We start from the raw sequence: 21,446 nt of genomic DNA on the forward strand, positions 1-21,446 counted from the left end.
GCCATGTGTCTTATGAGCCTTTTTGCTCTGTTTGCATACAGAAGATTGTAGAGTAACACACCTGGTGATCCAATAAAGTTATTGCATTCGGCAATCTGTAGGGTTTACGACTATAATAACATGAATGCAAATTAGGACTGAAATGCATGGTGAGCATTTGGGGTACGACCGATCGAGCAGGGAAAAGATTCCTATGTGTGCTATTTCAGACAACTCCTAAACACAAACTTTATAAAGTTATTAATGATATCACTATATACAGCACACAATGGAAACCCAGCCCCAAGTCTGCTGTAGGACCAATGTTGTCCAATACCTTGCGTGGCATTTTCTGTTTTTATTCCTGACATGGCAAGCGTTTTCCAGCCCGTTCTTCCAGAACTAGAGCTGACTACACCAGCACCTTGTCCTTTTATGCGCTCAATCTATTTTGTTTTTCTCATAACTTTATGCATTAAAAATGGTGAGTGGTCATATGATGCCAGTAATACTGTACCAGTAGGAGGTGCTGTGAGTGTAATACTGTGACAGATTGAAAGCAAAAGGGTGCCACCTAACGTTATGTGACAGCCCAAATGCTGGTAAGAAAAATAGTGCAAGAGACAAAGCAAATGAGGCAAGATATCTTTAAGCTTGCATGTACCGAGGAAATTTAAATCAACCTCAGGCTCTGACGTACAGTAGTTCTGTTTCAATTAATGCTTGTCTGGGGTGCTCATATGTGCTGCTGCAGATTCATGTAAAGTATCGAGTTAGGGAAGGGCACTAAAGCACCTTGTTAAAGTAATCAGCAATAAGTGATTGTAATGTGTAATGACAGGATTAGGAAATAATTAGGACATTGTTTACTGAAATGCCATTTGCTGCAGTGTGATATCTGCAATACTTGCCATTCCGTCCATAATGTTCATTATTGATATTATTAATTAGGACAATCAGCTGTCCATTTTAAGTGGAGGTTGTGTTTGTGCTAGTCTTATCTGAACACAATGTGGTAAACAAGTATGAACTGGCATCAAGACCTAATGCTCAAAAATGGCCCTGAGATTAATTGAATGACCAACATTGTGTTCTCTACACAATTCTCTCCCAGGAGTGTGAGTCACTACTTAATCCAGCTCCCACACCTTCTGCCAGAGCCATAATCACATTATATACCTAACTGCTGCCATTAGCAATTTGACAGCAAGTGTGCTGTCAGACTGCAATCATTTGCATCTGTCACTGGATTAAATTAGTATAGAAACAAAAATAATAGGCTGATATTTAGTACAGAATGAATCACTTGAGTGAGAGAACTGAATATCATTTAGCTACAAGAACACATCAAGTTTTCAAACAGTAATTTGCACAGTCTCTATTATTCCTAATTGGAGCAGGGATATTGCCATTTTTATTTTTGGCCGTATTGTGTTTACATTGTTTTTAATTGTTTCTTCAGGAGCAATTAGTGAAAGTACGGTGCTTACTGAGCTATTAGCTCGCAATTAGCCATGTGAGCAGACAATTAGTGGATGTATATTATAACAGTCATTGGACTCTTGGGATTGAGCCAACACCTTGCAGTGAGCTGTCATGTTTGCAGCAGATCTTTCAGACCATGAGATCTGATTATAAGATCACATAATGCATTTTTATATATGATTCACTGTATAGTGGCAAAATAACTCGATTTTATGCTCAGTTTATATTTTATTGATCCAATTTTCATTCACGACTTCCAATTTACAGTTGGCCACTGGACAATTTGATGTCAAAGGATTAAAGAAATGAATTCAGTCTTAGCTGTTTTCATACTGACTATTCCTTTCTAACTTTTCTAATGTGTAACTTCCGAAAAATGAAGTGCTGACTGACTGCTTGTCTTTCTTGTACCTAAGTGGGATGATAGCATGATGCAGCTGAAGGCGACTATCACAAAAAAGACGATAGTAGATGCTGAGAACAGAAAGAAAATCTTGGAAATTTGTGCTCCGTGCTAGCAGGTAAGCTCGAGGTCTTCCTGTGGCCTAATGCCTGATCATAGTTTATCTTATCCAAACAGCAACTCGACCAACATCTAAAAACAGATTATCTGGTCATGATCACATTGCTGTTTGTGGGTCCTTGCTGTGTGCAAATTGGCTGCTGCGTTTCCTACATTACAACAGTGACTATACTTCAAACGTACTTCATTGGCTGTAAAGTGCTTTGGGTCATGAAAGGCACTATATAAGACTTTCTTTTTCTTTTTTTCTTTCTTCTTATGAATTCAAGAGACACATTTTCAGGTGACGAGATTATCTGGGAGAGATCTCCCCAGTCAGAAACAAAGATTCATATTTATATAGTGCTAGATCATATCTCTGAAAACATAATCAAAGCACTTCATGTACAGTGAATTACTTTGCGATTATTGCAACATTGCAGCTATTGTCCTCACATCAGTAAGATGGCTGACCAGTTAATCTGTATTTTTTTAGTGGTGTTGGTTGTGGGCAGAAGATTGGCCAGGAGATCAGGTAAACTCCCTGCTCGTCTTCAAATAGTACCATGGGATATTTAACATCCATCAGAGTGGGCAGAGGGGTCTCGGATTCCTTTCTCATCCGAAGGCCATCGCTGACACTGCAGCATTTTTTCAGTACTGCACTGGAGCGTCTGCCTAGTTTGGGCTTGGATCCACAACCTCTGACTCAGAGGCCAAGGTGCTCCCAGCTGGCTGATGTAGGACATGAAAATTCATCACAGCTACTTTGTTGTGAGCTTTGCAAGTGGTGTAGAGTTTTGAGGTGTGACCACAGCAGCTATTGTTTTCCTGCAATGAACAGGAGAGGTGGATTTTCACAAGAGCCTCAAGCGACAGGAGCGCATATCGGAAGTCGTGGGCCTAGAAAACTGTGGGCCTGTGAATTGGGCGTGTGCCCAAACTCCCGATGTGTGCTCCTGGTGCATGAAGCTCTGCACTGGGAGCGTTAGAGGTGAAAATTTACCCCAAGGTCGGACTAAAATGTTAGCGCCGACTATAGGAGTGCTCCCATCATAATCTCATAAAGGACTGATGCTCAGCCACCGCCCTGCAATATTGCAGAGTGTGGACTATGGTACAGAATAGCTACTCATCCAGTCAACTAGTATAACAATAAGACATAGAGCTGAAAAATGTTTCTAAATTAACAATATTCTGTGAGTAAATCTACACACAAAAGTTAAATATAAATGGCTATATAATCTCAGTAGCAACATAATTGTATACCATTGGTCCTGTTAGTCATGTGATAAGTACTGTAGCGCCTTCCCTTCCTTTATTCTGCCACATTTCCTGTCCAGTTTTCTGTTGTCACAATTTTTTAGTCACACTCATGTCAACATTTAACATTGAAATTGCCTATATAAAAATTTAGAATGGAGATCCTGCATGTAAACAGTTGTCTGTACCAATGTAGTTGCAGGTTCTGGCCAATAGGTGGGGCTCTGGAGTAAGTTGCTAAAATCTCTGTCATCATCTCGTATATACATAAATAAAAATAGTATTCAACTGACCATGGGCGTAACATTTTTAAAAAGTTAGATTACTATATATGTTAATAGACAAAACCAAGTTGCAGTGAGTATCAGACTGCAGTGCAATCTCAGGATAAACATCATAAATGTCCTATGCTTTATAATGCCAGCTAAACCTTTATTGTGTTGCAGGGAACCCGAATGTAAAGCTATTTTATTTTTTCATTTAGTATAGAAATGCTGCTGCAGCTCTCAAAAGATTAAAGTAAGGGCAGAGTCCCCATTGTGTATGATAGGCCACATCTTCAAGTCCCAAGTTGCTAACAATCAGATCTGCCTGTCACAATTATGACAAGTTTTGAGTTCTTGCGGCACCTTGAGAGGAAGGGGAAACAAGCAGTTCTTTCTGTATTGCAGAAATCAGGCCTGCTCTTAGCTAATCGCAGTTACATTGGTAGTGGATATTGGTCTTGATTCTTTTTTTCCTGGAAGGAATGCATCCATTTATCAATGAAGACATTTTTATTAAATGACAAGTTAGGGAGACTAAGAGGTAATGTGGATTAAAATCCTATCCTTTCCAACCATGGGACCTGACTTTAAATCCTGCCCAGACTGATGACATATGTGTCTTTCTCTGTCTGGTAAAGACCATCTCTGTCAGTATGTTGTCTTTTCTGTCTCTGTCTCTGTCCCTATCTCTGTCCCTACCTCGCTCTCTGTCTCTGGCTCACTCTGCATCAGTATCTCTGTCTCTTTCTCTCCTCTTGGAAGGAATCACAAGTTAAATGAGCTGAGAAGTCTTAATCCCGTTTCTAATACAAGTGAATTCACAGCTGCAAAACTGCCTATGATTTGGTATTTAATTGCAAATGCTGTCAGTGTGACCTGAAATAACTGTAATCCAACACAGGCCCTGTGTCTTACCAACCTTCACCGTAAAGCAAGCTAACGATATCCCATAACCCCATCCAGCTGAGGATATATGTGTACAAATGCTGACAGAATTGCACTTCACATGAGAATAGTTTTGTGGAAATTCAGATTTTATATATAGAGGAAGAAGCAGAAGACTTCCATTTCTATAGCGCTTTTCACGACCACCGGGCGTCCCAAAGCACTTTACAGCCAATGCAGTACTTTTGGAGTGTAGCCACTGTTGTAATGTAGGAAAATATAGTTTTTACTAGTTACAAATACTAATACAGGTTGAACCCCGGTAATCTGGCACCCGACGGTCCGGCATCTTCAGTGGTCCGGCACGAATTGAAACCGGCGGTCTTATGTTAACGAACTCGATTTTGGGTATACAAGGCATCATTCCCACATTTGCAGCTTACGCAAAACTCAGAAACGTAGTAAGCAGTGAAGAGGATAACTTCAGGATGAATTTCAGGACGAAAAAGCCAGACGGGTCAAAGGGACAGACACATAAAAAGGCATACGGGGTGTTATTTACCTAACCTTCAGTGGTTCGGATTTTTCAATGGTCCGGCACCGGCCTGGTCCCGAGGGTGCCGGATTACTGGGGTCCAACCTGTATAGATTTGTGGTAAACCACTGTTTGTATTCCTGTTTGTCCTGTTTGTATTCCACTGTGTACATGCCTGGACATGCCTCGGCTGGCTCCTCCCACAGGTCCTAGTATAAAGGTGACTGCTCCCCAGCCCTTGGTATCCTGGACCGGTCGACCACTCGAGGCAGACCTCCATTCTGTTGTTAATAAAAGCCTTTAGTTACTCTTCTAACTCTCAGTCTTTTATGAGTAATTGATAGCGCATCAATTTTATTAACAACGTTTTTATAATGGAGAAGATCCTCACACCAGCATGCCTGGACTTAGATCATCGGGAGGCGGACTCATCCACCAAGTTTACTCACTGGCTTAAGTGTTTCGAAAAATTCCTGACCGCCTCCGAAGCAATCAAATCGGACGAGGACAAACTGGATGTCCTGACCTCCAAAGTGAACCACCGAGTGTACTCGGTCATCCAAGACGCGACCTCGTACGCGGATGCTATCAAGCTCCTCAAGGACCAGTACACGCGCCCAGTGAACGAAGTGTACGCCAGGCACCTCCTGGGGAGTTGTAAACAACAACCTGGGGAATCGACCGTGGAATACCTTCAGGCACTGTCTGTGCTTGGCCGGGCCTGTGGTTGTAAGGATGTAAAGGCCGCCGTGTACACAGAGGAACTTATCCGGGACGCTTTTGTAGCGGGCCACAGATCCAATTACACACGACAGCGACTGTTGGAGCAGAGTAACCTCGACCTCAACAAGGCCTCTGAACTCGCACTATCGTTGGATGCAGCCTACCAGGGCATGGATGCCTACTCCTCTGCACCGTGGACGCCGCGGGGAATGACAGCCTGGGACACGGTAGGACCGCCTCATAGCGCCGTGCCACCCCAGCCACACCCCAACAACGGCCCAACTACCGCAGCAGTGTCCCAAGGCCAGACAGCAGTGCCCCAAGGCCAGAAATGCTACTTCTGTGGCCAGGCAAAACACCCCAGAGCGCGCTGCCCGGCGAAAAACGCGATCTGCTCGGGCTGCGGGAAGAAGGGACACTACGCTAGCGTCTGCAGGGCCAAAGCCACCCCGAACCCCAGCAGCACCGCGTGTGGGCCATGGCCGCCATTTTGGACCTCCCCGGCCGTGTGCGAATCACCGGTACAGCAGCCATTTTGGACGCCTCCAGCCACATGGGGATCATGGACGCCGCCATCTTGGACGACAGCCGGGACGCAGCAGGCCCCCGACACCGCCTCATCTGATACCCGCAGCGACACACCGACCCCTACGCTGGCATCCGTTACACTGGACCAAGCGAGACCGCACCAACTGGCCAGTTCCACAATGGACCTTAATGTAAATGGTCACGATACAATCTGCCTTTTTGACTCTGGGAGCACGGAGAGCTTCATCCACCCCGACACGGTGCGGCGTTGCTCTCTCCCAGTCCTGCCTGCGCAACAGCGGATTTCTATGGCCTCCGAGTCCCAGTCGGCGGACATCGGCGGCTACTGCGTGGTGACACTCGTAGTAGACGGGACCGTGTACGATCATTTTAAACTTCTGGTCCTGCCTGACCTCTGCGCTGCCGTCCTGCTGGGGTTAGATTTTCAGTGCCACCTTAAAAGTGTTACGATGGCGTACGGTGGACCCCTACCCCCACTCACAGTCCGCAGCCAGCAGCTTCCAAATTGCCCGCCGCGCACCAGGTGCAACCTCTCCACACTCAGAGTCACCCCCCCACCACTGTTTGCTAACCTCACCCCCGACTGTAAGCCCATCGCCACAAAGAGCAGGCGATACAGTGCCGGGGACAGGGTTTTCATTAAAACCGAAGTGGAGCGGCTCCTGAAAGAAGGGATTATTGAGGGCAGCACCAGCCCCTGGCGAGCCCAGGTTGTGGTCGTTAAGACCAGCGAGAAGCAGCGCCTGGTCATCGACTACAGCCAGACAATAAATCGCTACACCCTGCTGGACGCCTACCCACTCCCCCGTATAGCTGATATGGTCAAACAGATCGCGCAGTACCGCGTCTTCTCGACCATTGACCTGAAATCAGCGTACCACCAGCTCCCCATCCGCCCTGAGGACCGCCAGTACACTGCCTTTGAGGCAAACGGCCGCCTCTATCACTTCCTTAGGGTTCCCTTTGGCGTCACCAACGGGGTCTCCATCTTCCAAAGGGAGATGGACCGGATGGTAGATCAAAATGCGTTGCAGGCCACTTTCCCATATCTGGACAATGTGACCATCTGCGGCCGTGACTTGCAGGACCATGACGCAAACCTCGAAAAATTCCTCCGCACCGCCCAACTCCTAAACCTGACATATAACAAGGAGAAGTGCATATTCCGCACAAACCGCCTCGCCATCCTTGGCTGTGTTGTGGAACACGGAGTCATCGGCCCCGACCCCGACCGGATGCGTCCCCTTATGGAACTTCCACTGCCCCACTGCCTCAAGGCCCTGAAGAGGTGCCTAGGGTTTTTCTCCTATTACGCCCAGTGGGTCCCCTACTATGCGGACAAGGCCCGTCCGCTGATCAAGTCCACCTCTTTTCCCTTGACGGCAGAGGCCCGCTTAGCCTTCCACCGTATCAAGGAGGACATTGCCAAAGCCACCATGCACGCAGTGGACGAATCCATCCCCTTCCAGGTGGAAAGCGACGCGTCCGACTTTGCCCTGGCCGCTACCCTCAATCAGGCGGGGAGACCCGTGGCCTTCTTTTCACGAACCCTCCAAGGCCCGGAGACCAGACACTCCGCTGTTGAGAAGGAGGCCCAGGCGATTGTGGAGGCTGTGCGTCATTGGAGGCACTACCTGGCCGGAAAACGATTTACCCTGCTCACTGACCAGCGTTCAGTTGCTTTTATGTTTAACAACAAGCAGAGGGGCAAAATCAAAAATGACAAGATCTTGAGGTGGAGAATCGAACTTTCCACCTACAACTACGAGATCTTGTACCGGCCCGGGAAGCTAAATGAACCCCCGGATGCGCTATCGCGTGGCACCTGCGCCAGCGCGCAGATCGATAGACTACGGGTCCTCCACAATGACCTCTGCCACCCGGGGGTCACCAGGTTCTTCCACCTCATCAAGGCCCGCAACCTGCCTTACTCTATTGAGGAGGTCAGGACCATGACCAGGAACTGCCAAGTCTGCGCTGAGTGCAAACCACACTTTTATAGACCAGACAGGGCCCACCTGATAAAAGCCACTCGCCCCTTCGAGCGCCTGAGCGTTGATTTTAAAGGGCCTCTCCCCTCCTCCGACCGCAATGTGTACTTCCTCAATATTATTGATGAGTACTCCCGTTTCCCGTTCGCCTTCCCCTGCCCGGACATGACCAGTGCCACGGTCATTAAATGTCTGAACAACCTCTTCACCCTGTTCGGCTTCCCCAGCTATATCCATAGCGACCGGGGCTCATCGTTTATGAGCGACGAACTCCGTCAGTACCTGCTAACTAGGGGTATTGCCACAAGCAGGACCACCAGTTACAACCCCCGGGGGAACGGACAGGTGGAAAGAGAAAATGCGACAGTTTGGAAGGCCGTCCTGCTAGCCTTAAAGTCTAGGGGCCTTCCAACCTCCCGCTGGCAGGATGTGCTCCCCGATGCGCTCCACTCTATTCGGTCACTGCTCTGCACTGCCACTAACGCCACCCCTCATGAGAAAATGTTTGTCTTCCCAAGGAAGTCCACATCAGGGACATCGCTACCGCCATGGCTGACGTCCCCAGGGCCGGTCCTACTGAGAAGACACGTGAGGACCCATAAAACGGACCCCCTGGTCGAGAGGGTCGACCTCCTCCACGCCAACCCCCAGTATGCTTACATCGCATACCCGGACGGGCGGGAGGACACAGTCTCCATAAGAGACCTTGCACCCTCGGGGACCACAGTAACCCACTACCCACTACCACCCCCCCCCACGATCCGATATCCAGCCCCAGCAGACGGCAGGCCTGGGCCCCGCGACCCGCTCGACATCTACGAGGACGACACGCCTGTGCCACAGCCTACGCTGGACTCGACGCCGGAAGCTTCACTACCCCTGCCGTCGCCACGCCGATCACAGCGGCAGACAAGACCTCCAGAGAGACTCCAATACACTAACTTTTAATACACTTCACCCCGCCGGACTCAATTTTAAACAAGGGATGAATGTGGTAAACCACTGTTTGTATTCCTGTTTGTCCTGTTTGTATTCCACTGTGTACATGCCTGGACATGCCTCGGCTGGCTCCTCCCACAGGTCCTAGTATAAAGGTGACTGCTCCCCAGCCCTTGGTATCCTGGACCGGTCGACCACTCGAGGCAGACCTCCATTCTGTTGTTAATAAAAGCCTTTAGTTACTCTTCTAACTCTCAGTCTTTTATGAGTAATTGATAGCGCATCAAGATTTTACTAATTTTATAATACTAAAAATTAGATGCCCTTCATCCCGCTTTGACAAATTTCAAATTTCCCGATGACCAGGTTTTGAAGCAAAGTCCAATGCCTCGTTGTTGTGTCTTTGTTTTATGTGATTTGCTTTATGAGTGTAACAAAAGCCGAGAATGGGGAAAGGCTGTTGAGCCAAGTATAATTTGCCCTGACATGGGTTTTCCACGGTTTAACTAATCACACTAATGCACTAACCTCCATTACATTGCCCTCCTCCGCCCCTCCTCATTCCATCTGCTGCTGAAGCCCTGATCCAAGCCTTTGTAACCCTGAGACTTCATTATTCCAGTGCTATCCTTGCTGGCCTCCCATCCTCCAGCTCATCCAAAACTTTGCTGCCTACATCCTATCTGGCATCAAGTCCCAATCACCCATCAACCATCCTTGCTGACCTACATTGGTTCCCAGTCCCTCAACACATCAAATTTAAAATTCTCATCAAAATATAAATATATACAAATCAAAGACAAACAAAGTGGTGTAGCTTCCCCATTAGAATATCCCCATTGTCTCTGAACTGCCAACTCCATGTCCCTATATTATAATATGACAACAACTTGCATTTATATAGTGCATTTAATGTAGTAAAAGTCCCAAGGCACTTCGCAGTAGTGTTATCAAACACAATTTGACACCGAGCCACATAAGGAGATATTAGGGCAGGTGACCAAAAGCTTGGTCATAGAGGTAGGTTTTAAGAAGTGTCTTAAAGGAGGAGAGAGAGGTAGAGAGGTGGTGAGGTTTAGGGAGGGAATTTCAGAGCTTAGGGCCTCGGCAGCTGAAGGGACAGCTGCCAATGGTGGAGCAATAAAAATTGGGAATGGCCAAGAGACCAGAATTGGAGGAGTGCAGCGACCTCGGAGGGTTGTAGCTGGAGGAGGTTACAGAGATAGGGGGTGGCAAGGTCATGGAGGGATTTGAAAAGAAGGATGAGCTTTTTAAAACCGAGGATTTGCCATACCGGGAGTCAATGTAGGTCAGCGAGCACAGGGGTGATTGGTGAACGGGACGTGGTGCTAGTTAGGACACGGGCAGCAGTTTTGGATTAGCTCAAGTTTATGGAGGGCGGAAAATGTGAGGTCATTCAGGAGAGTGTTGGAATAGTCAAGTCTAGAGGTAACACAAACGTAATGGTATGATTGTGAGTATTTGCAGGAGCTTTAAGAATTACCTGCTTATTACACATATAATACAATTCTGCTGTAGTTTTAACTGTTTTTTCTTTCAGCCATCATGCAATAGATATTTGCTGTGTGTCAACAATAATGAGGCACCATTATCCTAGTGCAAGTTAACTAACCTTTGTTAGCAAACCTGGAGTAGTTGTAAGGGAGTCAGATACTATTACAATCTATACACTACTTTGCCTGTGATTTTGTCTATGTTTTGTGTGAAGAAGTTTAGTTATCTGATATATCTGCAAATGTGAATGGTAGCAATTTAAGAGCCTTCAGAATTCCATGTATTAGATCTCTCATTGTAAGCACTATTTTAAGATTACCTGCATGCTAGCATTGTACTTGCGATGAAATGTTTCAGCATCACATTAGGCATTTGTAAGTCAAGATTGAATCCAATAGAATGGTGCAAAGTTGAAATATCTGTGAAGATTTAAGACCTTTAAGGTGAACAACATCTATTTTCTCTGCTTTCAAGCTTTGATAAGCCAAAAAAAATTTAAGCAACATTTCATGAGCTGTCACAACTTACTTGGATCATCCTCCATTTAAAGCAAGATATTCTTCCTTATCTTTAAACAGAGGCTTTGATCTGCACAGTGATATGCTGAAACATTAGCTTTACTCTTCAATCTCATTGTGTCTCTTTTACTTTTTCAATACAAGATTATTGCTTAAAAACTGATGACCCATGCAATTAATTTTCAACACTTAGAAACATAGAAACTAGGAGTAGGCCATTTGGCCCTTCGAGCCTGCTCCGCCATTCAATGAGATCATGGCTGATCATCCAAACCCTAGCACCCGGTCCCTACACCGACAGCCATCCCACCCAAGCCCTATCCCCGTAACCCCATAACCCCACATATTTAATCCCCCCTAACACTAAGGGCCAATTTTTTTATCATGGCCAATCAACCTAACCCGCCCATCCTTGGACTGTGGGAGGAAACCGGAGCACCCGGAGAAAACCCACGCAAACACGGGGAGAATGTGCAAACTCCACACAGACAGTCACCCGAGGCCGGATTTGAACCTGGGTCCCTGGTGCTGTGAGGCAACAGTGCTAACCACTATGCCACCGTGCTGCCCTCTTCTCTAGAAAAGAGTAGACTGAGGGGTAACCTGATAGAGGTCTTTAACCAAATGAAAGGGTTTGATAGGGTAGACGTAGAGAAGATGTTTCCACTTGCGGGGGGAGTCCAGAACTAGAGGTCATAAATATAAGACAGTTACTAATAAATCCAATGGGGAATTTAGGACGAACTTCTTTACCCAGAGAGTGTTTAAATGTGGAACTCGTGACCACAAGGAGCAATTGAGGCGACTAGCATAGATGCACTTAAAGGGAAGCTAGATAAATACCTGAGGGAGAAAGGAATGAAGGATATGTTGATGGGGTTAGACGAAGAAGTTTGAGAGGTGGCTCGGGTGGAGCATAAACACCGGCATGGACCTGTTTCCATGATGTAAATACTATGGCCGCGATTTCCCCTATCTTGGCGGGTCTGGTGGGGTCGGTGACGGGTCCCGACCTCGCTGTTGGCTCCAGTCCGCTCTGTATAAAGATTTTATGTTGGTTGGGCTTGTTAAGCCCGCCCAATGTGTTTGCCGGGCCAATTAAAAGAAGCAGGTCTGATTGACGCCACCGGTTTCCTTAAAGGGACCATGCACAAATTGATTTTGAGAGTTGTGCTGTCAGTGTTCTACAGCACTGAGGTGCTGCAAACACTGACAAGCACTGCACAGAGGTGCATGACTGCACCCAGGCTCTCCCATTACTCCCTTATAGAGGGCGTCACAGCACGCGGGGAGGTTGTCTTCCCTTCCCATGGGCGGAAGAGACCTCCCCAGGAGACCAACGTAGCCTGGTTGCACATTGCACAGGAGGACCCAAGCAGGGATGTCGTTAGGAGGACCAGGCTGCAGTGGAGCAAGCCTTTCAATGATCTCAGTAGATCACGAAATGTTACTGCAAAGCCACACTCAAGCTCATCCTGCTGTGCCACTCATCACATCCCCATCACTCTGCCTTCCCTACCCTACTCCTGCACATCCTTACTCACACCAACTTACTTTGCACCTCCTCTACATTATCACATCCCCATCTCACTAGGCAGCCCTCATCCTAGTCCAATCATACCAACTAACAACACACAAGGGTAGGCACGTGTGTGTTTTAGCCAATGCTCATGTGAAGTTTCTGTTACTGTGGTGTCAAATATTGAAATCTTTATTTTCAACATTTTGCGTTCTTGGACAGATTTCTGTACACCTTTGGAAGTGGCTTAGTAAGTTGCAGTGAATAGTGAGACATAATGGTACCCCTGTAATGGTGATGAGTGTGAAAGGAATGGCTTGGGCATTGTAGGGATGCTTTATGGTGTTGGTGTATGGTGGTGCCAACCTGGTGCATCATGTGGCAGCCAGGGTGTACAGCATCAAGTGAAGTAAATCTAGCCATGGTGAGGTCATCCCTGGCCTCCCGGGCAGCAATGTGGTCGGATGCTGATGCCCTGCGTCCTGTGCAGCATCAGTTGATTGCGGAGAAGGTTGGTGATGTTGTTGGTGCTGCTGGTGTGCCCGGTGGTGCTGGTGTTGGGGCTGAACGTGGTGGGATTCTGAGGATCAAGGTGAGAGAGTTTCAAGGGCACCGATGCTGATGTAATAGATGGCAGGTGAAGTTGAGTGAGAGAGGTTGTTCCAATGAGGTGACACTGGATAGAGAGTTTACTACAAACAATTGCAACCTGCATAAAGCTCAATCTGTCTTCCAAATGCAGTAAGCAACAGCTTCTGAGCTTGGAAAGTGAACAGCTGTGAGATGGGAGCTTTTATAGCACATTTGCAGCTGTCAAGTAATGAGATAATTTCATGGCCATTCAACTCCCGACCTCCTTACCTGACATGATTCCCGAGCAGCGTGGACCCCGTGGGCGACCTTGTAAAATTGAAAGGTGAGCTCAAAATACTTTTTAAGTGGCTCTTAACAAGGGCATGATGAATGTAATTGCCTCCCCCGGCTCTGCAGGTTGGGTCTGTTCAGCTTTGATAGACCCGACATCTGGGAAACCTCATGGCGGCGGGTTGAGAGCATCAAGCTGAGACTGCATGAGAGCAGTCTGAGACTGAATGGCATCAACCATTGACTGCATTACAGCACTTATATGTTGCGTGGCTTCCGCCTGTGCTGCAATGGATGCTGCCACATAGCCCATGACACACGACATGAGGTCTGGGTCCCTACGGTCTCTCAAGGAGTCCACCATCCTTTGCAGACTGCCAAGGATGGGCTCCATGGTGTGTGCAGAACTCCTTCCACACTCCTTTTCATTGCTGACAGGCTCTCGGGCACCCTTGTCATTGCACCTATCATCTCGGTGTGCATGGTCATCGCCCTCTTGTGAATGCCTCCCCATTGAGGTCCTCATCTAAGTCCTGTGCAGTAAAACTCACGCGAACTCGCCCTCTGGGGAGCTGGCAGCTCTCGCTCTTCCAGTTTTGAAAGCTGCTGGAGTTGCACATCACCCCTGCCTGTTCTCTGCTGCTCCCTCCTATTGTGGACCAGCTTGGCCTGCAAGAGAAATGAATGTGTGTGAGTCAGAGTCCAACTATGTGTTTGGGAGATATGCCTGCTGTAGTTGAATAGCTGTGATTGTAGGCAAGGCGTGAGATATGGATGTGAGTTTAAATAGGTGGTGATGTTTGGTGGGTGAGTGGTGGGGGTGTGGTGGTTTGTGCAGTGTGTACAGACTGAGGTTCAGATGCTGGTATGTAGAACCTGTTGAAGCATGTACTCACCTTGACCACCCGAGTGAGGTCGTTGAATTTCTTCTGGCACTGTGTCAGGCTGCGTCCGCCCACATTACTGGCTGAGACCTCCTGGGCCACTTCCCTCCACATTGCCCTGAAGACCTGTGGCAATGGCCTCCTTCCAGTGTCTGGGAACAGCACTGCCCTCCTTTGTGCCACTCCTGCGACCAATGTCTCCAATGCCTCGTCCGTGAAACGACGAGCTCTCTCCCTGGGAGTGGGATCAGCCATCACGATCAGGGGATTGAGTTCCTTGCAGGTCGCCTTCACAGCCAGCACTGCTGATAATGAGGACCTGCACAATGATGCAACCTTCCCTTTAAGAGCTGGAAGGGGTCAGTGTGAAGGATCATTCCCGATTGCATAGCACCTGAAATTCATTATCGCTCTGCTGGTAGCGCCCCTGTAGCGCCCTAATGAGGTCATTGGCGCTTGATTTAGCACTCCAACTCTCTCCTGGAGCGCTAACAACCAATTTAGGGGAACCTCAGGTTCATTAGCGCCTGGCGCTAATTTTTCATGGTTTCAAAATTTAGCGCCCCAAAGGGGGCGATAACAAATTTCTCCCCCAATGTGACTGGTTGTGGATTGTTATATTCAGTATTATCTCCTCTATAATCATATATGTATTATTTTCAAATATATTTGTTAAGTGTGATTTTATCTAAGTTTCTATGAATGTGCGATGGTTGGACTGGACTACAGGAAAAGGTGAGATGATTATTTATCTTATGTAAACCTTGTCACAAAATGGTATTCACCTTAAATTAATATTTAGGGTTGCACAAGTACCAAAACCTATCAGCAATTTCTGAAGAATAGCTAAGAATTTCTGCTATTTTGTAACCTGATCTTTATGTACCAGCCTCCGCTACCGTGCACTTGCTGTTAGGTTCAAGCACCACTCTATTCCCCTTCTAAGTGTGTCTCACAAATATGACACGACCCCATCCCCATCTGCTTGATGTGTGCTTCGAACCCCTCATGCTCCCTCACTGTCCTCAATCCTGCCCCTCTCTGCACATGTTCTGGGGCCACTCTCACCTTCTAGACACAAAAGGCATCAAGGGGTATGGGGAGAGAGCGGGAACATAGTATTGAGATGGAGGATCAGCCATGATCATATTGAATGGCGGAGCAGGCTCGAAGGGCCGAATAGCCTATTCCTGCTCCTATTTTCCTATGTTTCTATGTTTCCTCCCGAACACCATGCTGCTGCCGTCTCTGGCCAGGGAATATTTCAGGCTGCACTAACTCACAGTGTTGAAAAAGGGATCAGACGGCTTTTATTGGCCTGGATAATCTCACTCACATTTACTTCCTCTCTAGATTGAGCACCAATATATAGACAGGGCTGCGGGAGGGGTGGGTGGAGGAGGAGGGTAGGGGGGCTGTAGGGACTGACGTGGAGACATGGCAGAAATGTAGGGGTGGGGTGAATCTCAGCGGTATAGAGAGGCCATAGAAAAGCATGAGATCATATGAATTAACATTCCATTAGGGTGGGCAGTAGATGTGGCCTTGCAAGTTTTGCCCACATCACAAATACAAATATATATATATCTATAGAAACAAAATAATGATATAGATAAGATTATTTATTCAAAATATAGTATTACATTAAAACATAACATTGTTGTTTAATATGTTCCAACAAAAAATACTGAAATTCCTACAATAAAATGCCTGATTGAAGAATTTCACTGGATCCAACTCACAAAAAGTCTTTAAAACATCCGGTATAAAATGCAGTCTGAAGCTGGTTAAGTTAGGCGAAGCACATTCCTAAAAATGTGTCAATTTCCCCTGTTGATTCCATTCACTCCAGTGGAATAAAGAGCAGCTGATTTCAGAAGCTGGAAGCATGTGTGGAATAGATGAGCTTAAAAACAGCTCTAGTTGGCATTCCATCTCACTCAACGATTAATCTTTATACCTTTTTATAATACTTGTCGCTGCGATTGTCTAAATTGATAATTTGCCTCATTTTGCCAGTCATTCTCCCTTCCATTTCATGCTTTGTCATTGAGCCGCAGGCTTTCGTTCTGATGCTATATTCAAATGATGCGTCAGACCTTTAGATGATTCCGTAAACCGTGTATGCTTTTAATTGTCAGACGTGTCATTAAAAAAAAATTCTACGGGCATGACACTTTTTAATATCAGCACATCTTGTTACAATGCAGCATAGGTCATCCTTCTCTTCTGGCTGTGATTTAAAGGCTTTCCAATTATCCGTGTTTGAAATTCATTGGATTGTGAGGGATTCACAGTTCCCCCGTGTGTATCAGGGTGGAAACTAAGTGCAGCCATGGGTTCGGTTCAAATTGCAGAATTTGTATGCAGTTGGATCTCGGAGTGAGAGGATTTATAAGTTATTTTCAATTTTCCGTCATTTTTCCCATCTTTCAGCTGTGACTACTCGTCCCTTCACGGCTTTCATCAGCTGGAACTTCAGGTGAGTGCTTCACAAGTTCTTCCGCCTCTAAAAGTGCCCAGCGCTCTGCGTTCTCGTGCCAACAGGTATCACCTGTTAGGGTCAATCTTTCTCCCTGCAGTGTTACGATGCCCTGTGTGGCTTCACGGGTAACTGAGCTGCGATCTGATTTACGTTCCAGTAAAAGTGGGTAGCACCCTCACCTCTGAGTCAGAAGGTTGTGGGTTCAAGTCCCACCCCAGAGACTTGAGCACAAAATCTAGACTGACACTCCAGTGCAGTGCTGAAGGAGTGCTGCACTGTTGGAGGTGCTGTCTTTCGGCTGAGACGTTAAACCAGGTGGACGTAAACAATCCCATGCCACTATTTTGAAGAAGAGCAGGGGAGTTATCCGTGGTGTCCTGGCCAATATTTTCCCCTCAATCAACAAAACAGATTATTTGGTGGTTATCACATTGCTGTTTGTGGGAGCTTGCTGTGTGCTGCATTACAACAGTGACTACACTACACTTCATTGGCTGTAAAGCGCTTTAGGACGCCTGGTGGTCATGAAAGGTGCTATATAAATGCAAGTCTTTCTTTCTTTCATTTTAAGAAATTAAGATCGAGTCAACTTTGTGGGGTTCATATATGGGAAAAGAGTGCTATGTGCTCCATGATAAAGGGTTGCTGTGCTCTGACATAACAGTTCATTGGGTCGGTGGGGAGGGGAGGCAAGCTGCAAAATAAGATAAAAATCACAATCAAAGGTTTTTTTAATTATAACTATAGTCTTTATGAATCCACCATATATATACCTCCATTAAATAATTGCAACTAAAATTATTTATTCAGGCTCAAGATATTTTTGCTATTTATAGTTGTGAGTTCTGGGTTTTTTTAACTGGTAAACAAATAGGGGTTCCAGAATGTAATTGCTTTTGATGAAAAGAAAGACTTGCATTTCTATCATACCTTTCACGGCCACCGCACGTCCCAAAGTGCTTCACAGCCAATGAAGTACTTTTTTTGAAGCGGAGTCACTGTTGTAATGTGGGAAACGTGGCAGCCAATTTGTGCACAGCAAGCTCTCACAAACAGCAACGTGATAATGACCGGATAATGGCCCAGAAATTCGGGTCGGAGGCTTCCCGCGGGTGTAAGCCCCCGACCTGCACTTACCTTGCGTGCCGGCCGTTGAGCTGTGGGCCCGCGTGGGATTCCGATCCTGGGCCTCCTCCAACTGCCGGCACGCAGTGCTCGCGTATCCCAGGGGCGCAGTTAGTTCGATACGTCCCCTGGGATCACATGGGCCATGGAGAGCCAATGATAGCAGGGAAATGCCCATTCATAAAATTGACAGGAAGAGCTGTCAAAACTATAAATACTATAAGCCCAAAAACATCACTAAAACTTCAAATACATTTTTTAAAAAACATCACATTTTTAAAATAACTATAAATTACATAAAATAACTATTTTAAACAATAATTTAAATTTTTGAAAAAGTTAATTACATTTTCTAATGGGGCTAAAAATAAACCTACCTTTCTTTAAAGTATTTAAAAATAATAAACCTTTGGAAAAAATGTTTTAATTTTAATTAATTCACCACTTACCTTGTTAAAAGCAGGCCTTGCGCCTGCTTTTTATATGTGTAGCTCCTGGAGACTTACCCTCCCGGAGAAACCTGCAAAAAAAACGTAAGTTCCAGGCGCACGCGCTGCCTCTCCGGTGTACGCGTTCGACCTCTGAACCCCTTCCTTTAAGGGAATGGAAGTTCCGGTTTCCCGCGCATGTGCAGTGCATGCACGAAACTGGCACTTCCGTTAGGCCTACCGGTGAGTACCCCGTGCGTACTCACCCATGAAGACCCGAATTTCTAATCTGTTTTAGTGATGTTGATTGAGGGATAAATATTGGCCAGGACACTGGGGATAACTCCCCTACTCTTCTTCAAAATAGTGCCATGGGAACTTTAATATCCACCTGATAGAGCAGACGGGGCCTTGGTTTAATGTCTGAAAGACGGCACCTTCCAACAGTGCAGCACTCCCTCAATGCTGCACTGGAGTGTCTGTTATGTCTGACATTGGTGATAGGTACTCGATTGCCTTGGCCTGAGCACATGGAGTTTGATAGTGCTATTATCATTGTATTGTGTATAGGTATTCGATTGCTTTTGCCTGGGAGTGTGTGTGTGGAGCAGCCATTAAAAAGCACAATGAACTGAACTCTGCTTACGGCCTCTGGATTATCTTTGCAAACGCAACATTTGGCGACGAGGATGGCTGAAATCTCTCTTCCACCACCTCCTCCCTTCCTTGCACTACCCGGTGAGCCGCTGATCCCATGGGTTCGCTGGTTACAGTCCTTTGAAACCTATCTCATTGCTCTTGGACTAGAAAATGTGAGTACATCACGAAAAAAGGCACTGTTATCCCATTGCTTGGGAGCGGAGGGCCAGCGTGTTCTTGGGACATTATGCACAGCAGACTCAATTCAAACATATGATGAGGCTGTGGCTCTGTTAAGCACACACTTCTCTGCCCCACAAAGTGCCCTCCTGCGGCGATTCATTTTTAGACAGCGTCACCAACTCCCCGGCGAGTCTGTGCATCAATATGTGGCTAATTTGAGGGGGTTAGCTAGCTCGTGCATGTTCAGTGCACTACAAGACAAGATGGTGCGTGATCAACAAACAGAGCACACCAACAACGTGAGAGTGCGTGAAAGACTGTTACTCGAGTCCGACGATCTGTCGTTGTCACAGGCAGTCAACATTGCCTTTCAAGTGGAGTCTGCAGCCGAATGTGCAGTGAAAATAGCACACACACCCAGTGACAGCGCCCTCGGCCCCGACAGCTCTGACACGGTAATGCTCGCGCGATGGCAGCAACGCGCACTACCGCGGCAACAGTGTGGAAACTGCGGATCTCGTTCACATGCTACCAGAGCGCAGAATTGCCCCGCGCACGGCCAAGCCTGTCGCAATTGTGGAAAACAAAATCACTTTGCCAATGTCTGCCACTCTGCCCCGGTTGCTACAAATGAACACACTCAGTCTCAAGCACTATAATTCACAATGTGAGCTCTGGGCCAGTAGTGGCTTTCAAGTCATGCACAACTAACCTGAATGATGTGTGCATTCCGCTGTTGTCGGATACCGGTGCCAGCGTCTCACTGCTGAATGTGGACATATTCAAATGCTTTTTCAGCTCCCTGCCACTCTCTGCGCCCTCCACTGCCTTTTGTGGGTATGGTAATTTGAAAATTGGACTAGTGGGCTCAGTCAACCTCACTGTACGCTATGGAACAAAAGTTTTGCCAGATTTTTGTTTTCATGTGGCACGCCAAGGAGCTAACCTGATGGGACTGGATCTTTTCACTGACCTGGGTTTTTCTCTCTTGGACACCGGCGGGTCTGCGATTCTGCGATTCTGCACGTTGCCTCACCGTGGCGCCAAACATGGCCAGCACTCTTTGAGGGTCTGTGCTGCCTGACTGCCTTCACCCACCAGCCCATGGTTGACTCCACCATTACCCCCATCATTCAGCCACTGCGCCGCATCCCGCTTGCTCTCCGTGACGGGGTCACAGCTGAACTAAAGCAGCTACTGGAAGCTGGCATCATCGAACCAGTTGATGCCTCCCCATGGGTCTCCAACCTGGTGGTCGCAACGAAAAAGTCAGGTGGTCTACGCGTCTGTGTCGATCTTCGAGCAGTGAATAAGGCCGTAATCCCTGACAAATATCCACTGCCCACGTCAGAGGAACTCACAGCGCAGTTCTATGGTTCCATCCTGTTCTCGAAACTGGACCTTCGACAGGGCTATCTACAGGTTCCCCTCCACCCCAGCAGCAGGGACCTCACTGCTTTTGTGACACATGTTGGCGTCTTTCGGTACACCAGGATGCCATTTGGACTTAGCTCTGCACCCAGCTGCTTCCAAAAGGTGATGTCCTCTGTGCTCGCGGGTATTCCTGGGGTGGTCATCTACCTGGATGACATCGTTGTGCATGGGCCTTCGACCTCCACTCACGACGAACGCCTTCACAGAGTTTTCATGGCTCTAGCAAAACACAAGCTCACACTGAATGGCGAAAAGTGTGTCTTTGCTGTTTCAGAGACCAAATTTGTGGGGTTTCGGTTGTCGGCTGAATGTATATCCCCACTCCAGTCAAACGTGGATGCCATTCACAGCATCCCAGAACCCAGCTCTGCAGCACAAGTTGCCTCCTTCCTTGGCATGACTGGGTACTACCTGAAGTTTTTGCCCCAGTACTCAGCCACCACAGCCCCACTGCGCCAGCTCCTGCGAAAGGATGAGCCCTGGGTGTGGTCACAAGCCTGTACGGAAGCTGTTCGCCTCCTCAAATCACAGCTCACGTCGCCTCCAGTGTTGGCTCACTTTGACGTCGCCAGCCCCACCCTCGTCACCTGTGACGCATCCGCTGCAGCTGTGGGGGCGGTGTTATCGCAGATACAGAATGGAGTGGAGAAACCAATCGCCTTTGCCTCCCGAGCCCTTAGCCCCACCGAACAGAAGTACTCAGTTGGCGAGCGTGAGGCGCTGGCGTGCGTCTGG

The sequence above is a fragment of the Somniosus microcephalus genome, chromosome 26 (genome assembly GCF_052327205.1).
Source record: "Somniosus microcephalus isolate GS21.2 chromosome 26, FLI_Smic_1.0, whole genome shotgun sequence".
In the NCBI taxonomy this organism is placed as follows: Eukaryota; Metazoa; Chordata; class Chondrichthyes; order Squaliformes; family Somniosidae; genus Somniosus; species Somniosus microcephalus.